The 14,906-nt window shown below is 48.3% G+C and overlaps 1 protein-coding gene across 27 annotated transcripts in view; it reads left to right on the top strand.

Annotated features, from left to right (window-relative positions):
• Positions 1-14,906, top strand: part of TRERF1 (transcriptional regulating factor 1) — a 318,184-nt gene that overhangs the window by 230,415 nt on the left and 72,863 nt on the right. Inside the window, exon 1 of one of the 27 annotated variants that reach the window (XM_086371682.1) lies at positions 2,867-3,018. The exons of the other annotated variants lie outside the window; for them this stretch is intronic. The gene's annotated coding sequence lies outside the window, so the exon portion shown is untranslated. Of the gene's footprint in view, positions 1-2,866; positions 3,019-14,906 lie in introns of those variants that run through there. 27 annotated transcript variants of the gene reach the window in all.

The raw sequence follows: 14,906 nt of genomic DNA, 5'->3' as shown, positions 1-14,906 counted from the left end.
GGACTGTAGCCTGCCAGGCTCCTCTGTCCGTGGGGATTCTCCAGGCAAGAATACTGGAGTAGGTTGCCATGACCTTCTCCAGGGGATCTTCCCAACCCAGGGATCGAACTCAGGTCTCTCATGTTTCAGGAGGATTCTTTACAGTCTGAACCACCAGAGAAGCCCATACATACATACATACATATAGTCACCTATCTATCCAGTGGAGTACTTATTTTTGAGCACTTAACTATGAATCAGACCCAGAGTAAAGACCTGAAGATACAGAGATGAGTAGGTCACCATCCTTGCATTCAAGGGATTCATACAGTAATAATAGGAAACCTGAGTTCCATGAAGTGTTCCATGCTTAGTTGGGGGCTTAATATTCCCAGTACCAAGAAAAGGCAGAGTTTAGTCAAGAAAATTTTTACAAAAGAGATGACTGTCGAGTCTTAAAAGACAAGCTGTGTCCTTACTTATATCACTCAGTCCCTCCTGACATCTCATCCTTCCACAGATACTAACACCTACTAGGATCCAAGTCCCTTCCTTGTGTGTATCCCCACCTCCTCTTGCTTTGACATTGGTTCATTTCCCACCCATATCATTCCCGTACTGTTTCAGGCACGTCATCTGTTCTGAAATTTTGGGCCACGTCCTGTCCCAGAGGTAAAGTTCCAGCTCCTGAGGGTGGCCTTTGGGTCCCTCCACCATGCTGTCTGGGCTTCCCTGGTGGCTCAGATGGTAAAGGATCTGCCTGTATTGTGGGCGACCTGGGTTTGATACCTGGATGGGGAAGATCCCCTGGAAAAGGGAATGGCAATCCACTCCAGTATTCTTGCCTGAAAAATTCCCTGGAGGAGCCTGGTGGTCTATAGTCCATGGGGTCACAGTTAGATGGGACAGAGTGACTAACACTTTCACTTTCATTTTTCATCGTATTACTGAGAGTCAGCCTTGTAGGCTTAGTTGTCTGATCTGGTTATCAACTTGTGAATTGACCTGTTTCATTTTCTTACAGAGGGTTTTGGGGGTTTGGGGCAGTGGGGTGCACACTGAAAAGATTCTATAATAGAAATGAAAAGTCTCCTGGCCTCTTTCCTTCTTAACCTGTACCTCTCCCTTGGGGCAACTTCTTTTAACTCTTTCATTTATTTTTTTCTGACATTTACCTCCATGTTTAAAAATAATGTGCTTTTGTTTTACTCCTATTTTAGAAATTATCTGCTTACTTCCTGTTATGATGACGACTCCACTCACTTATACCACGCTTCTACCTCCCCTCCCCACATCCTCACAGCATAGCTGCATCGTTATTTATAGTTCCTCTATTTGGTTAGCTTTATAAGTAATATTTTCACTATCATATTTCTTGCTTATTAACAGCAGTATCTCTTGATTCCCTTGAACAGTAAGATGAAGATATTAGTGTCCTTACCCCAACTGCCTTCCAACTTCCTAATTTCTGTCATCTCTGTTTTTTCTTTTACATTGTTAAGGGTGATAACATTTACATCTTTATTTTCTAACTGCCAGTAAAAAAATGTGCTCTGTCTGTAGGTTGACTCTAAAGACTGAACAATCAATGGATAAGGCGTATGTTATTGTGAGTGTGGAAACAAGTTGTGGCAGTCTCCTCTCCGACATACATGTTTAGTTTGCCTAGTGATTGCAAACAAAAAAAATTCAGCTAACATTCTAAAAGTCGGGAGAGTTTCCATAAAAGATACAGAGTTTGGGATACTGTTTTAAAGGTTGTAGTATCTTGTCTAACTTTCCATATGGCAACACTGTTTCCTTTAGAATAAGTTTGCCTCCTTCCAGCTTGCTGCAGTCCCTACTACTCAGACGGGGTAGGCAAGTGCTCAGACTCCTAGCCTGCTGTGTTCATTTACGTATTTGCCTGACCCTGATGGCATTTAAGTGTGTGATCCTATGCCTGATCTGTTACTCTCTTTGCAGTCAATATTATGAATTTCCTTTATATATATAGCTTTATAGTTTTCCGAGTATGTCATTGCCTTCTTTTTTTCCTCCCCACTATTTGCTATTATCATATCCCTTCCCCCCCCCCCCCAGACTCTCTAGCCAGTTGGGTATTTTATCTATTCTCCCTTCCTCCCAGAGTTCTCCATCTTCCTCAAGTTTGACCTGGTTGCTGTCTAGGCCTGCTACACAGTTGACATTTGGGACTTTCCTGTACTATTATACTAGGTTAGCTCTGCTGTTTCCTGGATCTCATCTCTTCTTTGTGTCCATTTAGTTTCTTTAGAGAAGGAAATTCCCTTCTTTTTTTTTAAAATTTTTGTGCTTGGGGGAGTAGATATCTATCTGCCCCATGGGTACCAGTGGCTCAACTGTTCTGACTTCAGGTTTTATATAATCCCCCTGCTTTTTAGCCTCACACTTGATTCCTGCCCTCCATTGCCCCGGCATCTTTGAGTCATGAGCCCCTTGGCCATTCTGCCAGGCTGATGAACTCTTAGCATCTGAGCCCAGGTTCAGGCTCCCTGTGGCTACAATATCAGTTTCTAATCTTGCATACTCTATCTTTTTTCCCAGTCTCTTTTCCAGTAGCCCTTACATGTTTCCTTTGTTGTTTAAAATTACTTCACTCTCGTCTTGGTGATGATGTGTATAGATGATGAGACTATAAATGAATACAGTTAATTTGTTGTCCACCATCTAAATTAGGCATTTTCAATCCTAAATTTACCTCTTTTAGGATTTATGAGTTCCTTGTATTATAAACATGTCTATCCAATTCTTACTTTGTTTTAACTATCGGTTTAGATCTCGTACTACCATTGTTAAGGCAGTGTTAGTTGCCATAATCGTCTCCTAATTTTCAGGGGCTTACCATGATTAACGTTGTTTCTCACAGCTCCAGCAGTCAAATGGAGTGTTATGACTCGACTGGCCTTCTTCCACAAAGTTATGCGGGGACCCAGGCATCTTCCATCTTATGACTCTGCTATACTTTAGAGCAGGGATCCCTAATCTCCAGGATCTGATGTCTGATGATCTGAGATGGAGGTGAGGTAATCGTATAGAAATAAAGTGCCCAATAGATGGAGTAATACAGTTGGATCATCCCCAAAACCACCCCCTACCCTGATCCATGGAAAAATTGACTTCCACAAAACCTGTTCCTGCTGCCAAAACGGTTGTAGACTGCTGCCTTAAGAGAATATATTCTCAACTGGGGCAAAATTAGTTCTTGGGGCTAAAAAACAAAAAAATCCTTCATTTTGATACATGAATCACAGACATACATGTGGTCCATAAAGAGATACACAGTGCATTAAAATTCCACAGAGGAAGAAACTGAAAAAAGTGCCTGAAAAGACCGCTTACAAGGGCAACAGTGATGAAAAAGGTTGAGAGACACGGCTGCAGGGCCGAGGAGCATCCTGTGCTCAGGTAAAAGGGAAGAAAGAAAGTGGTGAAGGCTCACTCACTTCTTAACCATCTTGGCCCCAGAATGACCGAGATCTCTTAGCCCACATTCCATCGATGAGAACTAGTCACGGGTCCCATCCTGACACAGGAGGAGCTGGGAGGTGTAGGTCTGGGCTGAGCAGCAGCCTCTCAGTGACAACTAGCTAAATAAGGGGGAAACACACATTTTGGAGAATGGCTGGCTTCCAAACACAGGGGCCGGCAAACTTTGTCTTAAAGAGCCAGGTGGTAAATATTTCAGGCTTGCGGGCCACGCGGTCTCCATCACAACTGCCCAACTCTGCCTCTGGTGGCCAGAAGCAGCCACGGACATTGCTGGAATGAATGGGTGTGGCTGTGTTTCAATAAAGCTTTATTTACATAAACAGGTGGTTGACTGACCTGCAGGCTGTGGTTGACCAACCCTTGCTCATCTCTCCACCTGGTGACCATTCCAGAGCTTTTCCATTGTCCGCTTTTCCTTGTGTCTCAGGACCTAACCCACGTTTTCTCCATTCCCTGTCCCTAGATGGGACCTGCAACTGCCCTCAACTGAGTGAGGAGCGTGAGTTCGTGGTTTCTGTGAGAAGCAGTATGACTCACCCCAGCCCAGTGAAGCGCAGAGGTCCCAAGTCTGGAGAAAGGGAATGCATTTTGCTTGTGACAATATATTAAGCCACCCCCACACCTAATCTCCACAGCCACCAGCCATGGCACACATCGTAAGTGGTCAGAATATGGGGACAGTTCTTATATTCAATGCTCAACCCTTTAAAGTACCCGTAGGAGGTGAATTAAGCCCTCAGAGGATCTGGGCCTCTGCTTCTTATAACATGAAAGAATACACCATATTTTCAATGGGTTATTTCAGTGATGAAGGTGAATAATAACATGGCCATATATTTATGTTAGAAACAGGATGTAAAATTATATATACAATATGATCTCAACCATCATGTCTTAAAAATTTAGTCAAAAAAAAAAAGGGGGGGTAAATATTCTCACAAGGATGATGAGTGGCTTTTCTTTCTCTTTTGTATATGTTTAAAACTTTTACAGTGAGCATGCTTTCTAGGCAGAGAAGAATAAATGCTGTTTTGAAACTAGAGAGGCAGAGAGAGTCAGTCTGAGTGGTGACGGGGCGTCCGCCCGCTCGTGTGCACGCGCGTGGGCCCAAGGATGCCGTTGGCAACTCTGTCCGAACAAGTCCTCTGAGGCAGCCCGTGCCGCTCACCCTCCCTCAGAGGAGAAAGGCGTCTTTACATAGCGACTGTGGAAGGGTTCCAGCCTGCTTCTCTGCTGAGAAATTCTTCTCATTTCTAAGTGATGAGAACCTCATCTCAATTCTTTTTCCGCTGAGGCGGGACCAGCCTCTCTGGATGAATCATCGAGATTTATCAATAGGGTGAGGAGGAGGGGTGTGCCTGGGGTTAACTGCGTGTCACAGGCATCGGTCATCTCGGCCACTCCCCTGTGGGCTTGCTAGACTTTAAGGAGAAATGAAATCACTTGCGCCCCAAAGTGCTGTCTGTGTTGACCACCAGCTACAGTGGCCTGACTTCCAGGTGCCCCTGCCACCAGCAGAGCAGAGAGAGCAACCCATGCCGCCATCCTAACCAAGTTCAAGGTCGTACTGAAACGCCCTTAATTGGCTGGGTCCCTCTTGGTTCCTCATTTGCCTCTTCCAGGTATCAAGTGGTTGGGTCCGGGGGCCCTCCCTCCTCCTGTTTCACACCCACCTGAGTTCCTTCTCTTTAGCCCTTGGCTGTTTTTTCTGGCAATGTCATTCTTGAGTCCTGGGTTGTCTACACACTGGCTCAGCCTGTGTGCCCTCCACACTCATCAGATGCGTCACATTCTGCAGCCCTTAGCCCCTTCACTAGGACAGGGTGGCCCTCTCCCCTCACCCAGGGGCCTCTCTCGAGTCTCCAGGGACATCAGCTGCTTGAACGCAGCTCCCATGGCCGGCGTTTGCTTGGCCATAGCCTCCATGCCTCTCTGTGATCAACCTCCTCTGTCTTTGTTTCTTGCGTTTTCCCTCCAGATGAGGTTGGAGGAAACTTATCCCAGCTCTTTGCCTCTGCCCTGGCTCCTGCGTTCTGAGAACTGAACTTAGCTTCCTCTTTTTTTTTTTTTTGTCTCCACACACATACCCCGGACACGCCTGTGATGGACGGGCATGTGGAAGGACCACACTCGGGCAGTCACAGGCACCCATGTGTGTCTGTGTGCACAAGAAATCCTTATGGTGACCTGTGAAACCCTATACTGGGCTTCTCAGCCCCAGCACTACTGACATTTGAGCCTAGTAATTCTGTGTTGAGAGGGGCGGTCCTGCGTGTTCAAAAGTACTTAGCAGCCTCCCTGGCCTCTACTCACCAGATGCCAATAGCACTCCCTAGTTGTTAACACCGAATATGTCTCCGGACATCGTCAGATCTCCTCTGGAGGACGAAGGTGCTGTGGGTTGAGGACCCGTACCCCACATGATGGGGACCTCCCCTCCCACACCCCTTCTCTGCTCTGTCCTGCTGTGTGCACATTGATCCCTGCCAAGGGGCCTCGCTTCAGTTGCCCCCGTTGGCTGCTCAGCGTCCTCCACTCAGATCTCCACTGCTCGGCCATCCGGGCCTCAGCTCAACGCACACCTCCCCAGGGCCTTTCCTGAGCACAGCCCAGCTGCTCCGTCATATTTCCACGAGGATTCTCTGGGGCACACAGCCTCAGATTTGGAGGGGAGAGATGAAGAGGGGTGGGTGGCAGAGTCAGAAGGTTGCAAAGAAGCCCCTCTCTCCGGCTTATATAATCACTCTGCGGGGAGAGAGTGCGGTGGGGCTCAGCAAGCGAGTCCCTGGCTGCTTGTCATGTGAAGAAAACTGATGTGAACGACACTTTTCCTCCTCTGCTTCCTGCTCAGCTTTTTTGTTCTTTGTATGGTGAATAATGTGACTGCAGGAGGAGCCTCATCCTTGGAGTTATTTTTACAAGGTCTCCTCTCTGCTGCAGATGACTCAGAGCTGGGGCCTTCTCTTGAACACGTTCCTTGGGAAACGCCAGGGAGATGCTGTGCCCTAGGCGAGCAGGGGGCCAGAGAGGGTGTCCTGGCCCCCTGACCCCTCTGGAGCCATGTCCACGGGGGGCCAGAAGTGGGGGCTGGAAGGAAGGCCTTGCTGAACCACTGCTTCTCCCGGTTTCCCTCTGCCAAGGCCAGCCCTGCCTTTTTCTCACCATCCTTTTCTGCTCCAGCAGAAATGACCAGGACGGCCTGCCAGTCTGGAGAGGAGAGAGGGCACTGACCACCCCCCCGCTAAGGTTGGCACTGCAGGCTGCATGTAGACCAGGCCCCAGCAGGCTGGTGGGTTTAGTCCAAAGGCATGCAAACCACCTGGAAAGCAGTCACAAGGTCCCCAGGGAAAAGAACAACCTGTTCTCATGTCTCCAACCACTCCTGGCACCAAGACCCAGGGAATGTGTGTTGAATAAAGAAACTAATGACAGGGAAGCACATTTTCACATGTAAAGCTGAACCACCCGAGCGTGTGTCCAGCCCAGAGCCGCATGCTGTGGAGGATGGTGCCCCTGCTCCAGAGGGCGCGCGTGCCCAGACTTCGGCACGTGGACCAGAAGCTGTCGTCGCTCTTGGCTTGGGCATCATCTGACTCGACCCCTCGTAACCACTCCGAGGGGCAGGGGTGTCGTTTCCTTTTTCAGAGGATCAGGGAGGTGGATGGCACACCTAGCACTGTGTAGTTAGTGACCAGCACAGCTGCGTTCCTCTGCCCTAACTCTGCCCACACTGTGGCTGTTTCCCTGACCCTGTGATGCCGTGGAACTTCAGAAACCCCAGAAATAGAGGCTCCCCTGCTTTCGGGAAACACTCCATACCCTCCTTCCAGCACAGCCGCAGCGCCCTCCTTCAGGAGAACCTGTCCTCTCCCTTCTGTTCTGCCTGTAGTAGAACGGCAGGTTCTCCACCACCTGCTACCCAACAACCCTTGGAAGAATTGGATGTGAAGGCCCCTCTCAGTCACCTCTGCTCTGACAGTTCTGGAGAAAGGGACTGATTGGGGAATACACCCTCTTTTCCTCCTGCTAATGTGCCCTAGCCCCCAAGTCCCTTTCTTACTGTCTTCTCCCAGGTCACACAATCCCCAACTGAAAACCCAGGTGAATGGAAAAGGTTTCTGGTTGATCATTTGGAACTCAGAATGCATTTCCCCACAGATGTAGCTTGAACATGATGCTGTCATATCCGAGGTAGAGTATTAATAGCATCGGCCAAGTAGAGAGCTAGTGTTAATATTAATGATTTCATTAATTGTATGTGCTCAGTAGCTCCGTTGCATCTGACTCTGCAGCCCCGTGGACTGTAGCCCGTCGGGCTCCTCTGTTCATGAAATTTTCCAGCAAGAATACTGAAATGGGTTATCATTTCCTACTCCAGGGGATCTTCTCTACCCAGGGATCAAACCCGAGTCTCTTGTGTCTCCTGCATTGGCAGGCCAGGTTCTTTACTGCTAATGCCGCAACCTTTCATTAATCAATTAACTAATAATAAGTCATCACCGTCTCTTGCCTGGAAGCCTGTAGCAGGCAAATAGACCACAGGTCTGGTCTCTTCCACTCTTATTCTCCTGTAGTGTATTCTGTATGTGAAAAACTAATCAAGCCCCACCTCTCTTGTGCTCAGAGAGGTCCAGTGGGCTCCTAGCCTCATGTCCTGGCTCCCGCCTGCCTTGCTGACCTCACCCGCCAAACTTTTCCAGCTCCAACAAGTTCATTTCACCAAGGAACTCAGGAGCCGCTGTTTCCTGTGCCTAGGACTCTCGTCCCACCTCGAATTACCGGGTACAGTCTCAGTTCATTCAGATCTCTGTCAGATGTCACCTCTTCAGGTGCCCCGGGCACTTCAGATAGATGACCTCAGATACCCATCCCCATCACTCCTCTGCCCTCCTCTCCTTCGAAGCACTGATCACCTCCGTTTCACTGCTGGTGTATTTGTTTACTTGGGTCCTGTTGGGCTCCTCCACGAGAATGCCAGCTCTGCAAGGGCAAGGACCTGGTTCATTTCATTGGCTGCTCTGCTTCTAGCACTAGAAAAGTACCTGACACTTGATGGGTGATCAGAAAATAACCTTTATGTAAATAAGTGGATAACCAAACGAACGAATGCTATGTCTACACCTGGCAAATAGACTGCGCTTTCTTGTGGAATTTATCAGGCATTCCAAACATCAAAGATGAGTGTCTTCCTTTCCCAGCCCTTGGGATTTGAAGTGTAGGGATTTCGTTTTAGTAACGAGTTCGTCGATTATTCTGGAAAGTAGGACTCCTTACTCTGCACTCTGAGAAAATAGATACTCTTCTTGGATTCTGAATTTGGCAAAGGAGGGGGGCGAACACTTTGGTGTCGTGAGTCTCCTGCCTCCAGTTTTACTGAGAATGGCCATGCTTTTTTTTTAAAATTATTTATTTATTTTTGGCTGCGCTGGCGCTTCGTTGCTGTGCCCAAGCTGCAGAGCCCAGGCACCATAGTTGTCGTGCGCGGGCTTGGTTGCCCCAAGGCATGTGGAATCCTCCTGGACTGGGGACCAAACCTGTGTCCCCTGCGTTGGCAGGCGGATTCTTAACCAATGGACCGCCAGGCAGTGTCGAGCACATATTTTTGATTATTCTAGAGTGAGGTTTTTCACCTTGACACTACTGACGCTCTGGACCAGATGATTCTTTGTTGTGCTGTCCTGTGCCCTGTAGGATGTAGGGTGTCTAAGAGCATCCCTGGCCTCTGCCCATATGTTGCCAGTAGAACTGCCAGCTTTGACAACCAATTAATGTCTGCAGACATTGCCATTCCCTTGAGGGGCAAAATCTTCCCAGGTTGCAAACTACTACTCTACCATGTGCTGGAAGCCCCGCCCCCAAGAGGGAATTATCCAGCCCAGAGGATACCCTGCTCAGAGCAGCACTGATGGAGACGTTCTATTTTGGGCTGCCCAGAGGTAACCACCGGCCACATGCGGCCATGGAGCACTTCAAATGTGGCTGGCGCAACCAAAGGACTGAGTTTTTAAAGTTTATTTCATTTTAGTTAATTTTCATTTCAGTAACCACTTCAGTAGGCTAGTGGCTACCATCCTGGATAGCACAGCTCTAGAGAAACCTGTGTGGCTCACACTTTAGTGTCACACGAGTCATCTGGGGAGAGCAGAGTCTGATTCAGCAAAGCTGGGGTGAGGACTGAGAGTCTGCGTTTCTAGTGAATTCCCAGGAGATGCCAACCACAGTTTTAGTAAGATGAACTAAGTCTCTAACCTGAAGAGTCTATAAACACAGAAATGCAGGTCTGCCACCTGGAAGGGGTTGTTAAAAGACACAGTGGTGTAGTTTAAGTCATGGGAAAAATATAGTCTGTCAGATGGATATTGGTGTGAATCTGCTGTTACTCAGCTGTGCGCCCTGGACAACTTACTTAACTTCTCTGAGCCTCTGTTTCCTCATCTATAAAATGAAACAGTGACCATTCCCACCTTGCAGTGTGATTCTGAGATACTCTACTTGAAAGCACCAAGCCCAGTGTCTGCCTGGTCCATACTGGGCCCTTGGGAAATAACAGCAGGTATTACTAATCCATCTAAAGAAAAGGCATCAGTTGGACCTAGAGAGTGTCATACCCAGTGAAGGTAGTCAGACAGAGGAGGAGAAATATCTAATGACATCCCGTAAGTGTGCAATCTAAAAAGAAAAGATACAAATGAACTTATTTACAGAATAGAAGCAGACTCATGACCTTAGAAAAGAACTTATGCTTGCCAGGTGGGAAGGATGGGAGTAAGGGACGGTTAGGGAGTTTGGGATCAACATACGCACGCTGCTATATTTAAAATGGGTAACTTACAAGGCCTTACCATATAGCACAGAGAACTCTGCTCAATGTTACATGGCAGCCTGGATGGGAGGGGAGTTTGGGGAAGAATGGATACATGTATATGTGTGGCTGAGTCCCTTTGCTGTCGGCCTGAAACTATCACAACATTGTTAATTGGCTATACTCCAGTATAAAATTTAAAACATTTTTTTTTAAAAAGGCACAATTTACACACATCAGCCCTGACGTTCGGGCCATGCCTGAGACAACCCCTACCCCCATCAGAAACACTCAGATGTTCTTTGGAAAAGCAGGTCCCTGGGCCCAGCCCACAGCTGCTGAGTCAGAGCCTCTCGTGGTGGGGCCCTGGAAGCTTAGTTTATTGTTGTTTTTAATCGAGGTAAAATTGACATAGCATAAAATTAACCACTGACCCTGTTAAAGGATAGAGGTCAGTGGCGTTCCGTGCATTCTCAGTGTTGCGCAGCCATCACCTCTGTCCGGTTCCAGAGCATTTTCATCACCCCGCAAGGTAACCCCATACCCCTTAAGTAGCCATCTCTCATTCACCCCCCAGCCCCAGCCCCTGGAAACCACTGGTCTGCTTTCTGTCTCCATGGACTCACTGGTGGGTATTTCAGATAAAACGAACCATTCAATATGTGATCTTTTGTGTCTCTTTCCACTTAATGTTTTCAAGTCATTCATGTTGGAGCATGTATCAGAAATTCATTCTTTTGATGGCTGGATAATATTCCATTGTATGTAGGTACCAGATTTATCTGTTCGTCAGTTGATGGAGCATTTGGGTCATTTCCATTTTTGTGGCTGTTGTGAACAGAACAGAGCTGCTTTGAACATTCATGAATGAGTTTTTGTTTGAGTACTTGTTTTCAGCTCTTTGGGGTTTATACCTAGGAGCAGAATTACTGCTCTTAGGGGTCATTGGTAACTCTGTGTTTAAGGTTTTAAGCTGCACTATTTTTTAGGGCAGCTTGCACCATTCCTGCCGGAAATGCAGAAGGGTTCCAGTTTCTCCACACCCTCACTGACACTTGTTGTTGTTGCCAACCTAGTGATTACAAAGTGAACTTTTGTCCTTAACTTCTCCAGGTGGTCCCTCTGGGTACTCGAGCCATATTCAGGAGAGCTCGTGCTACAGTGGGTTAAGTGATGGTCCGGTTCTCAAGGGCGGTGGGATGTGGGACTTGATCAAACAGTGCTTTTGTTGGGCTGGTGAAACCTAGCAGGAATTGGCGTTGTTCCTGTGTGTATGATTAAGAGGTTGGATTTTTTCCACTCATCTTACTGTCTTAGTCCATTTGGGCTGCCACGAAATACCACAGAGAGTGGCTTTTAAACAGCAGAGGTTTATGTCACACGATTCTGGAGGCTGGAAGCCCAAGATCAAGGAGCCGGCATGGCCGCCTTCTGTGAGGGCCCGTCGTCTCGTGCATTGCCCGTGCCTTCTCGCCACGTCCTCACGTGGCAGGAGGAATGAGGGAGCTTGTGGGGTCTCTTTGATAAGGGCACTAATCCCATTCGTGAGACCCCCACCCACCTTCATGACCTAAACACCTCCCAGAGCCCCCACCTACCAATCTTAACCAATTTGGGGGTTAAGATTTCAACGTAAGTATTTGGGAACGGGGGAACCATAGAACATTTAGCACGTAGCACTTTTTCCTCTTTAGTAAGGGGAGCTGAGTGAGTAGGGGTGACTTGCTCTCAGCTTGCCCTGGAAAGGCCAGATCAGTTGCAGATGGCTTGCCCACACCCCGGGTGAGGTCCCCCCACCCTTGTGCCCCATGGGCAAGTTTCAGCAAAGCACCTCAACCTGCAGCTTGGGGCTTGGCCTGGAGGGCCTGTGCTGGCATGAACTGGCTTTGAATTCTTCTGTTTTAATAAAATGTCCTGTGAAATTTTGCATTCTACTGCATAGTATAGCTGGACCTGACTTTATTTTTAAAATTAGGGGGTATCACCCCAGAGAGTTAAGTGTATTTCAGGAACATGTCAGGTTAATCCCGCGGCTCTGAGGATGAGGGTGATAACCTGGGGTTAGTGGGCAGAGGCGTGTCGGGGCGGGGGTTGCAGCGGGAGTGCTTTGCGAAAGGAATAGTATTCCTCTCTAACAATGAGGATTTTGTTTCCCTCTTCCGGAATTTCCTCAAATTTAATCTCTGCGGTGGAAAACAACCTTTAAACGATACATTTATCCACCAGGAAAGGGAGCAAGGTCCTACTGTTACTTACTCCCTGGGCCACTTCAAGACGGCTCTAGGGCAGAGGTCCAGCACCCACGGCCTCCTTAGGTCAGCGGTTCTCAGCCTCGGCCACGTGTTACCATCTTCTGGCAAACTTGAAGCACTGTTGTCTAATAGGTTTTGGTAAAACCCAAGTATTTGTGTTTTTTAAAGCTCCCTCAGGTGGTTTTGATGTGCAGACAGGACTGAGAACTGCTGTGCTCACCCATGGGACATGACGGTGCAAAAAGCAGACGCTTGCCATGCCCTCAGAGAGATTACTGTCCTGATTGGCGAGGCCCATTCCTTAATCACATAATTAATTAATTGCAACTGTGATAAGTACTGTTCCAACACTTGCTTTTTGGAGAGTCAAAGACGTCTCACTGAAGCTGTACTCTGAAAGCTAACTAGACATTAATGAGTGGGGAGCTAGGAGAAGAGCGTCCTATTGAAATAGACCAGCATGTACAAAGGCCCTGGGGTAGGAAAGAGCTTGGAGTATATGAAAACCTGAAAGACAAGCTGGATGGAGTTGTGAGCGAGGGCATAGGAGTCCTGAGGAGGTTGGAGAGTGGACGGAGGTCTGCCATCCACTGTTGATCTACTATGAGTCCTCTGATACACTCTCAGTGTTTGAGTTGCTATATGGTCCAGCTTCTGTGTTCTGGAATACCCAAGAGCATGAAGGCCTGATAAAGTGGCCACACGTCTCCCATAATGGTCTGGGCAGGACCCCCCTCTTCTAGTCCTGTGAATTATTCTTGCCTCAACTTCCATGGAGGTAGGAGGGAGGCATCAACAGAGGAGGAGAACTGTCTGGAGAGAGAATGGGGATTTTCACTGCATCAGAGAAGCTTCTAGGCCTCCCTGGCTGTGGATGTGTCTCACTTGAAAATTAGATCTTCCACAATGTCACCATCATCTCTATGCAGGAGAACTCATTGACAGGATGGGTGGCCCTCAAGCGACTGGAGTCTAAGATTTCTCACAGCATTGATTACTCTCCACCCTGTTTCTTAGATGTTCTTATATTAAATTTACAGATTGAATTCCTCCTCTTCCTCCTCAATTTCTTTCTCCTCCCCACTCCTGGTCTCCTCTTTTAAAAATCTGTGCCAGTTTCTGATTTCTTGTGGGTGGCATGGAGGGAATTCTTTACACTTCCTTGGGCCCTGCTTCCCATTTCAGAAGCTCCACAGTTATCTCCTCTGTCCTCTCCCCTCTCCCGGCTGCACCCTGCTCCTGGCCCAGGGGGATGGGAGCAGTTCTTTTCAACTGCTTTGTGGCCGATGGGGACCCTTCCTCTTTGGTTTGAGCCTCTCGATAGCCATTTAAATTGTTCATGTCTCGTATTAGACTTTTCCCTCACAAGGCTCTTAAATCTTCATTCTCTCCATCACTCTAACAGCAGAATGGTCAGTAAGGCAATGTTAGTCACCACTTGTGCAGAAGGAGAGTTGAGGCCCTGACAGCCGTGTGAGGACAAGGGAAATAGTCTGGCCTTGTTTGATGGCTGGCTGCCTGTTGGTCCCTGGAAAGTCACAGAGCCTTCCCGGGCTGCATGCTCATTGGTCGTGTGGGAAAGAGCTAAGATTTCCATTCCTGTTGTTGGAAAAGATTGAAGGCAGGAGGAGAAGGGGACGACAGAGGATGAGATGGTTGGATGGCATCACCAACTCTATGGACATGAGTTTGAGTAGACTCTGGGAGTTGGTGATGGACAGGGAGGCCTGTGGTTCATGGGGTCGCAAAGAGTCGGACATGACTTGAGTGACTGAACTGAACTGAAGGTGGTGCAGTGCTAAAGAGGAAGGGCTTCCCAGCTTCCCATTCTGGCTCCAACGCTCAGGTCTGGGACAAGTCTGGGATGAACCAGCAGACCTCTGTCTCCTCACCTGTGACCTGGTGGTACAGCAGTGACCCCGCAGGAGTGTTTTCAGGATTTGGGCACATCCGGGAAGGCCCAGCACCAGGCCCTGTGTCCAGACCTTCAGGATGTGGTAGTTGTTCCATCTCCTCTACCTTCTGGAACTCGGCTGCTTGCCAGAGGGAACCCCAGCCATGAGTGGTGGAGCTGGAACTGGAATCTGAGTCCATTGGCTGCCAGCCCTCAGCCCCTTGGGTGGAGCCCTCTGTAAGTCCCATTCAGAGAAGGTGGACCTGGGACTGACAAGCGTGACTCAGTGACAGTCAGCCCTGGTGTGGTGGGACTGCCCTCTGGGAACTCTGAGCATAGCGGTAGGGAACCCAGAGGGCACAGGAAACTGAGTCACTGGGAACCCTGCGCTCTTGCAAAGCTGCCCTGAAGCCCCCATTGTTGTTACTGTTGTTGAGTCGCTAAGTCGTGTGTCTGAGTCTCTGTGACG

The sequence above is a fragment of the Bos grunniens genome, chromosome 23 (assembly GCF_055505025.1).
Source record: "Bos grunniens cultivar Pamir isolate PY7600 chromosome 23, Bosgru_T2T1.0, whole genome shotgun sequence".
Classification (NCBI taxonomy): Eukaryota; Metazoa; Chordata; class Mammalia; order Artiodactyla; family Bovidae; genus Bos; species Bos grunniens.
This window is presented reverse-complemented; position numbering and strand designations above follow the sequence as displayed.